This window comes from Sminthopsis crassicaudata, chromosome 3 (assembly GCF_048593235.1).
Source record: "Sminthopsis crassicaudata isolate SCR6 chromosome 3, ASM4859323v1, whole genome shotgun sequence".
In the NCBI taxonomy this organism is placed as follows: Eukaryota; Metazoa; Chordata; class Mammalia; order Dasyuromorphia; family Dasyuridae; genus Sminthopsis; species Sminthopsis crassicaudata.
Genome location: NC_133619.1, coordinates 241301959 through 241317831, shown reverse-complemented (window position 1 = coordinate 241317831; position 15873 = coordinate 241301959).

The following is a 15873-nucleotide window of genomic DNA, read 5'->3' as shown; positions in this document are numbered from 1 at the left end:
TTTACTTTGGTGTAGCTTACATGCTATAAAAGGGAAAAGGATGATGATGATGGTCAATGGCAATAATGAAGAGCTTCTAATTCTGTTGCTCTATGCTGGGATCACCTCTCCATGGATAGCAATTTGTGTTTTCTTTTCCGATGCTCCAAAGCCATAGCCAACATGTCTATGATTCCTTTGAGAAAGTGAAGACTGGTTGTCTTCCATTCTACTATGCTATTAATATCAATGCTTAGTCCCTAGACATTCTGTTGTTATTGCAGCTGCTCCCTCTTTGTATGTAGGGCATATTAGATGGGGTTTATAGCCAAACTCATAAAAGGAAACCCAGAAAGGACAGCCCATTGCTGCCATTGGCTAGGATCAGAATGGTTGCTAGGAGAACACATTCATGTCTGAGTCATGGTCTTGTCAGAGATTTTACTCCCTATTTTGATGAGCAGAAGAACTTAAATGAAAGGTACCAAGTTCAATCCAGAGTCTTCTGTAAAGATTACGTCTATAATACTCATAATTGAGAAAAAAAGATGTCAGGTCATTATAGCATCATGCAATGTCAATTAGTTGTCAGAAGAGGATAAAAGAAACACAAGAAATCATACAGTGAAAGTGGCGCTGATTCTTGAGTTAGGGGACTAGGGTTAAAATACCACCTCTGATACCTGGTGATCCTTGTCAAGGTACTTAGTTTCTATAGCTCATAGTTTCTTCATTTATGAAATTATTAGGGAGTTAAGGTCCCTTTCAACTATAGCTATGGTCTATCAATTGAGCACTCAATCCATCTATCTGTATAATTATATGACATATCCAGGTGAAAGGAGAGTCTGAAGCAAGAATGGTAAAAATAGTCACTCATCTAATGGATAGATTTTAAGAGGTCTGTGAATTTGAATGAAAAAACTATACTTTTATTTTCATGAATTTCTTTTTTCTTTTTCTTTTCCTTTTTTTTTTGCTGAGGTAATTAGAGTTAAGTGACTTGCCCAGGGTCACACAACTAGGAAGTGTTAAGTGTCTGAGGTCAGATTTGAACTCAAGTCCTCCTGACTTCAGGACTGGTACTCTATCCACTATGTGGTACTCTATCTAGCTGTCCTCCTTTTCATGAATTTCTAAATGGAATTTGATATTTCATTAAATTATATTTTTAAAAATAAGGCTATTATTCTAAGAAGAGGACTGGAGGCTTTTCTAGACTACCAAGAAGTCTATGACACAAAAATATTTAAGAAGTAGCATGAATCTTGGGCACCCAAAAGTGAATACAATAGAGGAGAGGAAATGATAAGAAACAACAATTTCTTGGCTGTCTTAAGGAGAGGTTGAATGGTGAAGTTGATAGAATGTTGCAATGGGAATAAGGAAGATCACAATTCAAAATTTTGCTTTGACATGTTAGCTGTGTGATCATGGGTAAGTACCTTCTTTGTGCCTTGAGCAACTCTCTTAAGTCCATAAATGATTGATAGGCTGCAATCTGTATCATTGGAGAGATTTCTTTCACTTATGAATTCATGACAACTTGACAGTGATGTATCTCAGTTACTATGTCCCCCTAGCTTCCATATTTCAGTAGAACTGTTATGTATCTTTCTTTTAGGTAGCTTGAGAATTCTGGGACTTTATACTAGGGATCTTATTGAGTACTAGAACATGATTTTAAGCTTCTGTTTGATACTTGTTAAGTGACCATAATTTTTTAATTGATTCTAGTCTAATTCCTTGCCTTTTTCTGTTTTATATGAATAATATGAAAAATAGAGGGTCCCTCTATAGTATGTATGCAATACTGAAGTAAAAATAGTTAGGTTTATGAAAAAATACACTTTTTCTTGCTATTTCCTTTCTTTCCATCTTCCACTCTTATATCACTGTCCTCTATCTTCATGTACCTGGGGGTATCCAACCCACCAATGGATGAAATAATAGAGAATGCAAGGTGTGGAAGATGAAAAAAAGTGGACAAAGTCGAATAATAAATAGAAATAAATAGAAACCAGTTACACTATCAAATTTAAGACAAAGCAAGAAAATTCACCCTCATATTCATTGGTTTCCAGTTTCACTCTTTTGTTCTCTTTCCAGAATGTTCAGCATGTGGCTTCCTGAAGATCAGTTTTAGGCACAAACTACTCATGTAGAGGTTCTTGGTATGCTAATGTTGGTAAGGAGAGCAATTTCAGGAATTCTTTGAGCAATATTCAACTGTAAATTATGAAATATGTAAATTAAGAAATATGAAATTAAGTTGAGCACTGTCTGTCACTGTAAAATGGCTCATTTTACAGAAGTTTTTTAATCATGAAAATCATATGAAAAAGTTTTGCAAAGTGAAGAGCTCCCTATTTGTGTTTGGAGGCTCAAGTCATCAGGACTATTGTCAAGGGGATTCATGAATTGGAAAGGAGATTGGTAGAAGAGATCTCTGAGTTATTTTTCAACTCTAAGATTCCATAAACCTATGATTCTAGGCTCACCATCTCTAAAACTTCTTACTCAGATGAAGAATTGGAATCAGCCCCTTTAGTTCCAAAGCAATAAGTTAGCTGTTGGTTGCACAAGCTGCCATTCTGATCTCTCACATCAATCTGACAGTCATTTAAGCCAGAGTATCCCATCATCACCGAGTGGCACTGATTGGGGTGAGAGCTCCGTATTATCTCTTTGTTAGGGCAAACCACCAAGAAAACACATGTGGTTGGTTTCTCTCTTGTGATTTATCCAGCCAGGCAGCTTAGCTTAACCTTAATTAATTCCATCAATGTATGGCTCCTCCCAGTCTCATCTGGACACATGTCTCCTGACAGGCCATTGTGAATATGCCCCTAGCTGGGTACAGACAAAGACGTGAGTGGGTTCTGTGAAGGGTCACTTAATTCTCAAAGCCAGACTATAGGTCCAGCTGAGATGTGAGTCCTTGCAGGAGGCCTTGGGACACAGTAAGATGCTTATCACATGCTAACTCCCCACTACTGATTGTACTTAGGGACAGTGTGTGGTGCGTGCTATCATTTCCTGAAATGGGGCAGCTTCCCTTGGCAGTAAAATACAGATGATTTGTTTCCTGCCAGTTCTCTTTTCATTCTGAATAACGCTTTCTCTGAACCTGCCCCTTGATTCCTCTGATTTAAGCAGCAATATATCCCTTTAAAAGTGAGTTGAAGTTCATAGTCATTATCAGGATTTAGCTGTGAGGAGGCAGAGAGCAAATTGATTCTAGGCTTGAGGACACGTGTCCATCTTCCCAACTGAGAAATATTTCCAGGTACATTTGCTGTACCCTGAAGAATCAGGACAAAACAGAAACTAGAGTTCACTCTGGAAATATATTATTCATTGGACATTTTCATTTTATGTGTATTAAAATACACTAATTAGGGTTGCAACTCAGGTGGCTAATCCAATTAGAGTTGCTGCTTAAGCATTAGCAGTTGAAAGAATAAGGAGCAACTCCTGGATAAAAGGGAAAAAAGGGGGGAAAACCCATAGCACATTCAGATATTTTAGTTCTGCTGTGACATGAGAATGTGAGAGATGTTAGTTATATTGAAACACTCTTTCAGCCGACAAGGTCACTTGTGGCAATAATCCGCTCATTAGAGGTGTAATCCATCACTCAAGTAATATCAATTTAGTGCCAGGGTTTTAATGCAGGTTGTACTAATCATTAGCGGCAGTTTGTCAACTGCATAATTCACAAGGGATTGTGGGTATGCATGATTTAGCAGATGACCCTTGACCTCTGCAGAGTAAGAAGCCTGCCTTAGAGGCAAAATCAAGAGGGGCAATAAGCAGTACTCACTCATGAACAATTATTATGCTTAACAGCATGACTGTCATTTTAGAAAGAAAGGGGGAAAAAACCCAGTATGTCCTGAATAATGAAGGATTAAAATTCACCTGAGACTTGACTTTAGATGTAGAACTTTAAGTCACAGTCAAGTGCTTAATGTCACCAGTAAGATGATGGTTTTGTTTACTTAACAGAGGCTGGAGCTTCAAAAAACAAAGAAATTAAAGAACCAGGTGAAAGAGGAGCTGGGCTTAGGAAATCAGGACAGGAGCACGGCCCCACCCTGTGGTACCCTGGCTAGGCTCAGCATCCATTCCTGCCGGGGACACCAAAGGCGAGATCCCAGGATTGACCTGTGACTGTCATAGGTGAAAAGTATTAGTTAAGAAAGTCTGCATTAGTGTCAGACAGGTAGAGGATTTTCCCTGAGGCTGTTAATTCATTTGGAGGGAAGAGGAGAATAACCTGAACTGAATCTCGGTGCCCACCTGAAATACACTCTGAGAGAGTTAAATGCAGAGTTTGATTTACCCATCATTATAAATGTAGTACAGTATCATATTTTATTTCAAACTGCTAGAAAACCCATTATTCTCATTCCCCTCTTGGGAAGTCATGGGTGTGATGGTGCTCATCACATCAGCAGTCCTCCCGGATCCTGTCAGTTAGGACTGCTCAGATACTCCATGCAAATACTCTATGCATTTTTGGGGGCAATGAAGATCCTCCTGAGCTCCTAATGATTCAAAATTAACTTTGACTTAAAATTTGAAATTTGTCAAGTGATTAAATCACAGACCACACTAATTGCTTTCAGTGTTTCAAAAGAAGGCCAGATGATCAAGTCATTTAGCTGAGAAAAAGTAGTAAATTAGCAATTGAATTCAATTCAACAAGTATGTACCAGACAGAACATCTAGCAGGATGCAATAAGAGTTGTAGGAGAAATATACGGCCAAAGTTCTGCCTTCAAGGAACTTAAATTCCCTTGGGGTGATTGAGACACCCTGTACATGGGAAAGGTTCAATAAATATTTTCTGATTTGACTTGACAATTCAATGAAATAACACAGTTTGGGACGCTGACTGTGTCAAAATAGTAACTGTTAACATTTATATCACATTTTGAGGTTTACAAAGTACTCTCATCACATTCTTTTATCTGATCCTCAAAAGAATTTTTAAGATATCTCCATTGTACAGATGAAGAAATCAAAATTCTGAGAAATTGGGGAATTTGGCTATATTCATAGAGCTAGTAAATGGCAAAACTGAATTCTGCTTTAAGAGAGATTAATTTAAAGAGATCAACTGGGATTAGGTTAGAGCTGTTAGGGAAGAAGGAAGGAAACAACTTTTATTAAGTGCTAAATATGTACAGACACCATGCTAAGCTCTTTACAAATACTTCATTTGATCTTCTTAACAACCCTGAGAAGTAGTTACTATTATTATCTTCATTTTACAGTTGGGGAAACCAAGGCAGAGTTTTTGTGTGTAACTTGTCTGGTGCCACAGTAGGTTTCCAAGGCTAGACTTCATCTCAGATCTTTCTGTCTCCAAGCCCAGCACTCTTTCCACTGTGCCATCTTGTTGTTAAAGCAGACTTCATGGAGAGGAAGTGAGACCTGGACCAAGCCTTAAAGAACTGGAAGAATTTGGATAGGTAAAAATAAATGTGTGTGAAAAGATAGGAGAAAGGGGAGAACACATATCAATTCCCTTGCATGAGGAATTAATCAAACAAATAACTGATAACCTTATAAATTCTCTTCTTTCTTTAGTCTGTATAAGGGATCATTGAGATAACTAATGCTACTTAATAAGATATACTATAGACACATGTAATACTTATAATTACTTTAATTTACTTTTGGTAATTGAGATTGCCTATTACCAGAGAAAGATGAGGAAATAAAAGGATTTTGCACTTTGGAGAAAAAAAGAGTTCCTAAATTGAATAGAATTTCTTGTTTTGATTTTCTACATAATCATATGGTATTTGAAACTTAGCCCCTCATTTTTGGCTATAATGTTGGACTAAATGAATTCTAAAATCCCATTCCAGCTCTAAATCTATGATCTTACAAGTTGGAAAAAATTCTATAAGCTCATAGATAATTTTGCAATCCAACTCTTTGAGTGAGTTCATATTCCAGTGACTAGTGCTGGAATCTCTTTCTAGAATTAAATAATAATCTCCATAACATTTCCTTCAAGTGTAGTTATCCACAAAAATGAACTTTTTTTTCCCCTTAAAGCTACTTATGTTTTTTTAAAAGCTCTCAACTTTTTTTCCTTTTAGCCTTCACAATTGGGCTGTTCTTAATAGTGTAGAAAGTTATGAAATGATTATATCTAATTTCAAGAAAAAACATATCTGTTTCTTGCATTGCCTCTTATTTGTTCTGAAGGAAGCTCATGACTTCACTGGAGATTTTGAAAGCATTGGTTCTTACTGCTTATCCATGAAGGACTGAGCCATGATAATGCATGCTAACACTTTGACTAGGCTATCTTAGGGAAGGGAGCTGGGAAAATTGTGAAAGAGAGCCTATAGGAACATTTCGATCTTTTCTCATTGTCCTGGAAACACTTGATACCGTAGGAGGAAGGAACAGCAGAAACATTCCTCATCGATGTAATGAATTCCATTTCTTTCTTGAGGGATAATGCTCTGCTTGTTTGGTGGGGTGGGAGAGATTCCAGAGGACAGTAAGATATGTCTTGGTATTGTCCAGATCTCAAGAACCCAGTGATACCTGTACTTGTCCTTAGTCTCATAGTGAGGAAGTCCTGGTTATGAGTCTACAAAGAAATATCAGCTTCTTTCTGTCTTCTTGCCATATCCTCTTCCTTTCTTTTATATTTTTCTTCTATTCACTACTAAGTTTTTCTTTTTGTCTTTATTAGCCTTTTATGGGTACCAGCTCCTGACTAATGGCTACTACTTCAGTACTTAGTCAATATATCATTTTATTTCAAGTATAGCAAGATACCTTTAATTTGGATGAAGCTACAGTAGGGACTTAGAGAAGGAGGAATGTTTGATTTCTAGATTGTCATGAATAATTCTTACTGAATTCTGCTTTTTCTGATGTCTCTAGTTTGCATAAAATTTATTCTTATAAATACTAACCACAAAAAAACTGTGTGATGTACCCCTCCTACTTTATTGTCAACTGTTTTTCACTTTATCCTCAGCATGTTTTCTTGAATTCTGGAAATCTTAAAGGAGTCTGTTTGTATCATGTATTAGCTATAGGTTTGCATCTTGAAGAAATAATTGGCTGCTTTAAAAACTGGGCCTTATAAAGGAAATTATCTTCACACTCACTGGAGACTCTGATTAAAAAGAAGTGAAAGATCCATCCAACTGTCTGCTTTATCTTAACCATGTCAATGAATCAAGTATGATAATGCTTTGCTCAAATGGACCAATTGTTTTGGAATTACGAACATGAAATATAAGAAAGACCTAGCTTTCAGTGTAAGTTTAAGTTCTGTTTAGAGGTATGAGTCATATTAAACTTTCCATAGTTAAGTTATTACTGTCCTAATTTCCTGCCTAAAACACACATCCCTGTATAAAATATGCATTGAATTAGTTAAGATTTAGCTGTAGGATTCTACAAAGAAATTTGAACACAGAAGAGCCTAGATTCTGGAGGACAACACATGTTGGAAGAAAAATCTAATGACAAAATAGCATAGAAATTTTTGGAGGATGCTGTTTTATCTTTAAATAAATATTGGTTAATGTGGATCACAGGATTACCAGTAATCAACCTCCCTTTATGTGTCTGTGCAAACAGAGACACTCAATAGAATGACTAGATGAATAAAACTTAGACCTCTTCAGTATCTAAAGACATTACCTGATTAGCACCCCTTGTGTGTGCTAACTACTCTTAGCCTATTTAAAGATTTCATTTAAATTTTTCTTTGTTTGCACTCCTTTTCTCCTGCCTTCTCCTTTTCCCCTCCTGCCTCTCGATCATGTTTATTCCACCAACGTCATTATATCTTGCCAACTTCCTGGCCAGATCCACTGACTAATTTATCATTCTTGTCATTCCGGAAAGCAATTTCCTCCTAGTTTGAAAATGAAGGATCATATTAAAAAGTGCATTTAAATAATTTGCATTATATGAAAGGAGTCCATACAGTTAAGAAAATTAATCTTAAAACTGAAATGATTTTTTTCTTGATCTTGGTGTTTCTAAACTCCAAATCCCTTGACAGTGCTGTACATTATTTCTGTATTGATGGAATACCTGGGTTTGGCTTTTCCTTTGAACTTTCTGCCTTATATTGTTTCACTTTGGGTTTTGAGGTAAATTTATTTTTATGTATCTGATATGTGGTTACATTTCCTTTCTATATGCTGGTTTTAATTATTCTACTATTCATTTTTCATCCTATTTCCCCCCCCCCCCCCCCCCCGCCATTCTGCTGAAATTTCATCTCATTCAGTTTTTATTTGCAGTTCCAAACAGCATGTTTTATTTTGTCTTTGAAAGAATGAAAGGGTTTGTGGGAAGATGTCAAGATTCAGTAAATAATTTGCAGGATTATTTTTCTAATTGTCTTGAAAGTCTGAGGAGTTAATGGGAGAGTATCTTTAGTGCATAACTAATAAGTAATGACTCATTTATGGGATATTCTTAGTGTAGTGGAAAGAGGAGAGAATCTAGAGACAGATTACTTGGACTGGTATCATAGCTTGGCCTGTTATTAGCTCTTTGGTCACTCTGAACCTCCATTCTTTCTTTGGTAAGTGCAGATAATATTTCGGTACTTACCTCATAGAGTGTTTGTGAAGAAACAGTATCAGAAATTGTAAACTACTGGGTAAATGTGAACTATTATTACTTTTGTTGTCACTTTTCTCTTACTGTTGAGAGTATGTAGATTTTCTTTGCTTATGATAAACTGACAATAGAGAAAGAGAAAGCCCCAGAATCCAAACTTTAGACAGTAGTCTCATTTGTCTCATCTAGTAAGACTTTTCTAATTATATGAGCAACTTAGTTTACTGTAGTGTGAGAGTTCTTAACCTGGGGTATCTGTGAATTTGTTATTAAAAAAAACCTTTTTTTTTTTTTTGATAAATGTGTTTCAATATGATTTTTAAAATAATTGAATGCAATTTATTTTTATGCTTTTAAAAACTTAATAATGTTCTCAGAACACTGAGAAGAGGTCCAGAGGTTTCTTTCACCAGACTTTCAAAGGAGACCATAATATAAAAATAACTTAAAAACCAAGGTATAGTGGAATAACAAAATCATGAATGGTCTGCAAATACCAAGGACCATGTGTTCCAGAGAATTTATTCCTAGAATTTATGGAATCCATCTCTCTACTAGCTCTCTTTGTGAATTTACACATTTCACTTTTGGTCAACTCCTTGTGAACTGACCATGGCTTGTCACTGTGTTCTTCGGGGAGCAGAGATGCCTAGGTAGATGCTGTGTCTGTCTATGAGTAGCTAGAAGGAGCAAGGGAAGCTGAGCTGCTCAGATTGCTAGGGGGTAATGGCCACTGACGAAAACCTGCCCCAGATTAAGCTAAATAAGCTTTAGTCTGAGAATGTGGTTCTCAGGCTCCCTCTGTCTCTATTATCAAAGCAAAGTCCCTCAGGGAAGAAAGAATGCAGGATCTTCTCAGAATGAAAGAGAAAAGGGTATGTAATAAGAAAAAGGTTTCCATCAGTAAAATCCAACAAATCAGTCATTAACGATAATTCATGAATTATTAATTATCTTCTGGCATCTTTACAGAAGATTTTTTTCCCTTCTTATTTAGAAAATAAGAAATGGGGCAATAATCCACTGAAGAGATTACAATGTACTTTGCTTTTTTCTTTTTTAGTGTAATTTTCTTTTATACATGCATACATACATATATACATACATACATATTTTATTCTGGGGTTAGTGGAATTCATATATGCACATGCATGTATATATATTTCACTACCCCCAGAATAAATATGTATGTGTGTATATGTAAGTATTATGTAGGTGTGTATATGTATTATGTATACATGTATGTATATATTTCACTACCCTCAGAATAAATACGTATGTGTGTATATGTAAGTATTATGTATGTGTGTATATGTATTATGTATGTGGGTATGTATATGCATGTATGTATGTGTGTGTGTGTGTGTATGTGTATATTTGATATTCTACCCAGGATAAAAATTTGAAGAATCATAAAACTGTAGCAGCAAGTTTTCTCAGCATACAATTTCAATTTCTTTCCTTCTATGAGATGAAGATTTGGAAAATGAATGAGTAAAGTAATTTGATACAAAGAGTAAAAAATTAAAAAGATTCTTGGATTTGAATGAATAGGCATGCATTCATTCAATAAATATTCTTGAATTTATATAAGTGCATAACACTGACAAGTCCTTAAGAATGTATAGCACTACAATGTCTACAATAATTTAAAGAAATGATTGCTGTGGTCTTTACCCTCTAGAAGCTCATTCTTCCCTATCGTTTTAAAACTTACCTCTATACAGATAACTCCTAAATATATGTTTAGACTAGTATGGCATTGACAACTTCCTGATGGACTTTTTTGGAAGTCCCACTGGCATCACAGCATACACACATCTAAGAGAAATTTATTATCTTCTCCCTAAACTGGATTCTCTTCCAAATTTTTCTATCTCTATTGAAATCACCAGTATCCACCAATCATCCAGATATTTATTTCAAGAATCAGCTTTGACTCTTCCTTCTTTTTCTTGTTCCATATCTAGTCATTTGTCACACTTTTTCAATTTTACTTCAACAATACCTTTTGTGTTTCTCTCTTACCATAGCAAGTGGACAGCACTCTAATTAAAGTACTCATCAACTCTTAACTGGATTTCTTTTTGAAAGGATTAAAATGTTAATAAAACAATAATAATAATAATTAATAAAATGTTAATAAGTCTAATTTGTTTCTTTAAAAGATAGAAAATTCAAATTACCAAAATAAAAACAAAGAGGGTGAATTAATAATAAATAGTGGGGAGAATAAGCATTTATATAGTACCTACTATGTTTCAGGAACTGTGCCAAGTTCTTTACAAATAGAATCTCATTTTTGATCCTAACAGAAGAGAATGAACAGAAATGACTATATATAAAACCACATCCTATCAAAGAAGAATTCTAATAAAATGGTTGAATGCTGCAAAAATACAAAGCATCTAAATCAATAGAACAACAAAACAACCCCAAGTCAGAAATAAAAATTGATAAAAATTTAAATGAACTATATAAGAGGTTAAAAGACAAAAAAACTCTAGTCCAGATACGTTTACAAGTGAATTCTAGTAAATGTTTAAAAAGCAATTAATATCATGGAAGAAGTGACTAAATTGTTTACACCATTTGACTCAGTAATCCTACTATTAGATCCCAACTAAGTGAAATACTGAAAGATCTAATAAATAAAATATTCATAGCATAATTTTTGATGTTAGTAAAGAACTGGAAAAAAACCGAGGTGCCTACATAACGGGCGATGGCTGAGACTGTGGTATAGGAATATATTGAAATACTATTGCTCAGTAAGAAATGAGAAATTTGAAGAATTTAGGGAAATATGGGAAGATTTATAAGAATATGTGCACAGAGAATGATATATACAATGACTAAAATAATATAGAAGAAAATGATACTAACAAGAAGCCAAACTATGTGTAATTTAAAAATTTACTAGTTCTAGAAAACATATAATGAAACTTTCTTCCTTCTTCTCATAAGATAGATAACAGACTATACAAACAGATGGAATTAGGAAGACGAGTTCAAAATGGATATCAGACTCTTCCTAGCTGTATGAACTTGGGCACAGTTTACATCTCCAAGTTTCTTCTGGAAAATGAGATAATAAGAGCAACATAGTAGTTGGAGAAATTTAATGAGATAATATATCTAAAATGCAAGATAGAGCACTTCATAGCAAAACTTGATTTCTGTTCTCAGATGCTTTGTACCTCAGTTTCCTCATCTGTAAAATGGGGATAATAGCACCTACTTTCCAGAGTTGTTTTATGGATAAAGTGAGATAAATTTGTAAAGCAAATATTTTACTTTACAAACTCTAAAATGCTATATAAATGCAAATTATTTGTAGATTTTAAAGCACTTTGTATGTGCTAGATATTATAATTTTGAAAGTAGAAACATCAATATCTATGCTATAAAATCATTATTGATAGAAAGAAGATATTTACCAAACTTATTTAATGAGGTAAATGTGTTTCTGATATCCAAATCAGGGCAAAATAAAGCAAAGAATGAGATCTCTAGAGGTTTGTAGGATTGGGGACTGTGACTTCATGCTTATAGAGAATTTGCAGCTGAGGAAATTCTCTCTTAAAGTAGCCCAACATCTTTTTTGTAACTTATAGTTTTAAAGATATGTTTAGAGCACTATGGTTAAGCGATTTGCCCAGAGACATGCAACCAATATTTTTTCTAAGGTAGGATTTATGTTTTCTTGGCTTTGAGGCCAGCTCTTAATCTGATATTCCAGGGCTGCCTTCAATAGACTAATTATTAATAAATAATGATGAATAATTTAAGATTTAAATTTTAGTAAACATAAATGTTTAAAAAAGAATCATGGTATGCAAGGATGGCCCACAATTAGGAAGACAATTAGCAGCATTTATCTTGTACATTGCAATTCACATTATTATATCAATAAATGAAAGGAATACTCTGATAAAATCAAATAGTCATTTATCCTAAAAACCTTTTAAAAATGGAAGTGCCATTCTTTAAAATGATCAAAAGCACATATCCAAATCCAGTTCCTAGAATTACTTGAAAATGAGAAATTTTGTAAGCTTTAATAAGACTTTTCATTAAGACTTTCAGGTAGAGAACTTAGTGGAAAACACAAAAGTACTTTCTTTCAATAGATATAGTATAAGAAATGTTAGCTATATCAAATAAGATAAGAAAGATATTAAGGGAATAAACAGCAACTAAGAGGATAAATTGTTCTCTTTGGAAAGTAATGTGATGATTTTTTTTAAAAATCCCTATATCAATGACCAAGAAGCTAGAAAATTAAGTTTCACTAAAATAAAGCATAAAATAAATCCACAAAATAATCATAATTTTAATATATTTACTACCAGGAAAAAATAACCAGGAGGAAATTTTGTATCAAATATAGAGTCCATTTTACAAACTCCCATTTGACTCAGATGATTTGGGTCCCCAGAGTGTGACTACTCTTTCTCCATGCGACTCTGGGCTTAAACCCAAGGGATTGAATGATATCTTTCTAACATAACTCATAATCCTCCACTGGTATGCTTCCCCATGATTATGAGGGGAATAATCATATCCATGATTATGAATTGATATTACAGATCCCCCTGACTCCAGTCCCTCTATTTACTGTATCACCTAGATGCCCCCATCATCATAGTAAGTGCCTATTTCTAAAACTAAATGCGGAATCAGAAATTATAATCTTCCTGAGTTCAAATCCAACTCAGACATTTATTAGCTATGACTCTGGGCAAGTCATTTAATCATGTTTGCTTCAGTTCTCTCATCTATAAAATGAATTTGAAAAGAAAATGATAATCACTTGACTATCTTTGCCAATAAAACCCCAAATGGGGTCACAGTCAGACATGACTGATATAAATGAACAACAAAATTTACTATTGTGAAAATAAACATTAAACAGGGAATATAGAATTTTTATAGAGTTTAGAAGAAAACGGGCTTTGAGAGAATGTCTTTGGCAAAAGGATAATACATATCTCTTAGAAGTAACATTCTTGGAGTCCAAGTTATTTTCTTTGGGTATAGTTGTTTTAAATCTGTATTCAATTTGTTTTTAGCTTCTAATGCAGATAGTGTCATCAGCTGTTCTGAGCATGGATGATTGGAAGTCCAAAATTCTCTGGATCTTTCAAATCTTTGGACCTCTGACCAAGAGGGATGAGAGGAGGCTCAGGTGCTGTTCCTCACCCAAGAAATTTATCTTTAATAAGGCCTTTAGCTGGAATGCTTTCTCTGCTATTTGTTTCAATCCTTGATTTTAACAAGCTTGATACTTTATATAGGTCCCAGAAAGAGTGACTTATACCATATGAATTGACTTCTTTTCATACTTCAGAAAGCTGTCTAGACTTTGTGTATTATAATATATACATACATATTGTGTACAATAATATATACACATATATAAATATATGAAATATAATAATACATTGTGTATTTCTTAGTGTATAAATGAGAAAAATAGTGTTCTTACCTAAGAAATATATCCAGAGTAAGTGGGATGGGAGTGAAATTAAAAAAAAGAAAAAATTCATTCAAAATCATTATAGAAAGGCTAAGCTAAGCTTTCTGAGATTTAGCCGACCAAGACACATACCCCTTTTTATTGGAATAAAAACTAACCTAAATAAAGATCTAAATAACTGGAGAGAAAGCAAGTTTCATGATTGTCCATGTCAATAAAATAAACATGATATTGCCTAAATATCACACACACACACACAATACAAAAACAACAACAAAAACAATCTAAAGGCTGTTTTATTAAATAGAAAAAAATATTTCAAGGAACCAAGGTCAAGGACTTCAGTGAAAATCATGTGGAAAAAATAATAAAAGGCCAGAATGATTAGCTCTTAAATTATATTACAAAATATCAAAATTCCTTGATTTGGGTTAAAAATAGAAAGATAAAACTATGGAATAGTTCAGATTTGTGGTCTCTAAAATGAAGAACAGAAATGAAGTGGTCTCTGAAATGATTGAAACTGAGGAGAAGAGCAAATTTATTTTGCCTCTGCTGCCATTATTCCATTTCCTAGAGACCCTGCCTATTTTGGCAGGCATTCTCTGTCCAGCCACATCCACTTCCCTCTGTTTGATAGAAGTGTGGGCTGATCTGGGCAGTCATCCTTGGACATGTGCAGAAAGTCATTTCCTCCCTCCTCATAATCCCATCCCTACCACAGATATATTTATTACTACTTCTGTCCCCTGGACCTACCATGTTGTTGTTTGTCTTTCCTTCTCTAAGATGACCATGACATCAGGGAGGAGATGCCATCATATGCAAGGGAATTGGATGCAAGGGAGGGAGGCTGTGCAAAATCACCTGCCTCACTTTCCTCTCCAGAGCCATCTGAGTCCAGTGGCCAGATATAAATCCGTATGACTGGAGATGGCTCTGAATAAAAGGAGAGACCTGACTTTTTAAGCTAAGGTCCTCAACAGATCTTTTGGTAAAAAGAAAAAAAAACAAAAAACAAAAAACAAAACTCTTTGTCAAGATCTTACTCCTTCCCTCTTCACATGCTCATCAGGTGACTTGGACTTAATTGAAAGAATGTCACCTACCACTATCAAAACAGAATAGATTGGGGAAATATCTCTGGATCACTAATTTCTAGAAAATTCTCTTCCTCTCCCAACTGTGTTAATTGAATTTTACCTGAACTTCAAGAAAAAAAATTGCATAATTGATTACATGAGTTGAAAAATTAGCATCATGATTTAGTAACTATAGCCAATAGTAAATTTCTTTCATATTTTTTAAGAAAAGAAAAAATGTTTTGTACAATTAAAATAAAAAATAATAAAGGAAGTCTTTATTTCATCTGTATTTCATCCTTTCACTTTTTGGGGTTTTTATAGTTCATGCACATAATTTTAATATAAATAAGTAAACATATATCAGAGGAACTTAATTTTTTTTCCTGTCATCAAAAAATACTTGGTGACCTAGGTAAAGAAGTCATAGAATGCAGGAATTAATAACTCATTGTTGTATAAAATCAAGAACACAAATTAGTAAGTAAAGGACTCCAAGAACTGTCATGAAAAGGAGAAAGTAGTTTGGCAGAAAATACATTTAGTTCAACATCTGTCACTATATATCACTAATTCACAAATGAATAAGTGACTTACATATTAAAAACAAAATAAGGTAGATGAATAAAAATGCTGGAAGACAATAGAATTCAGATAAAATACAATAACCAATATTAGGTTTAGATGAGTTCAAGAACA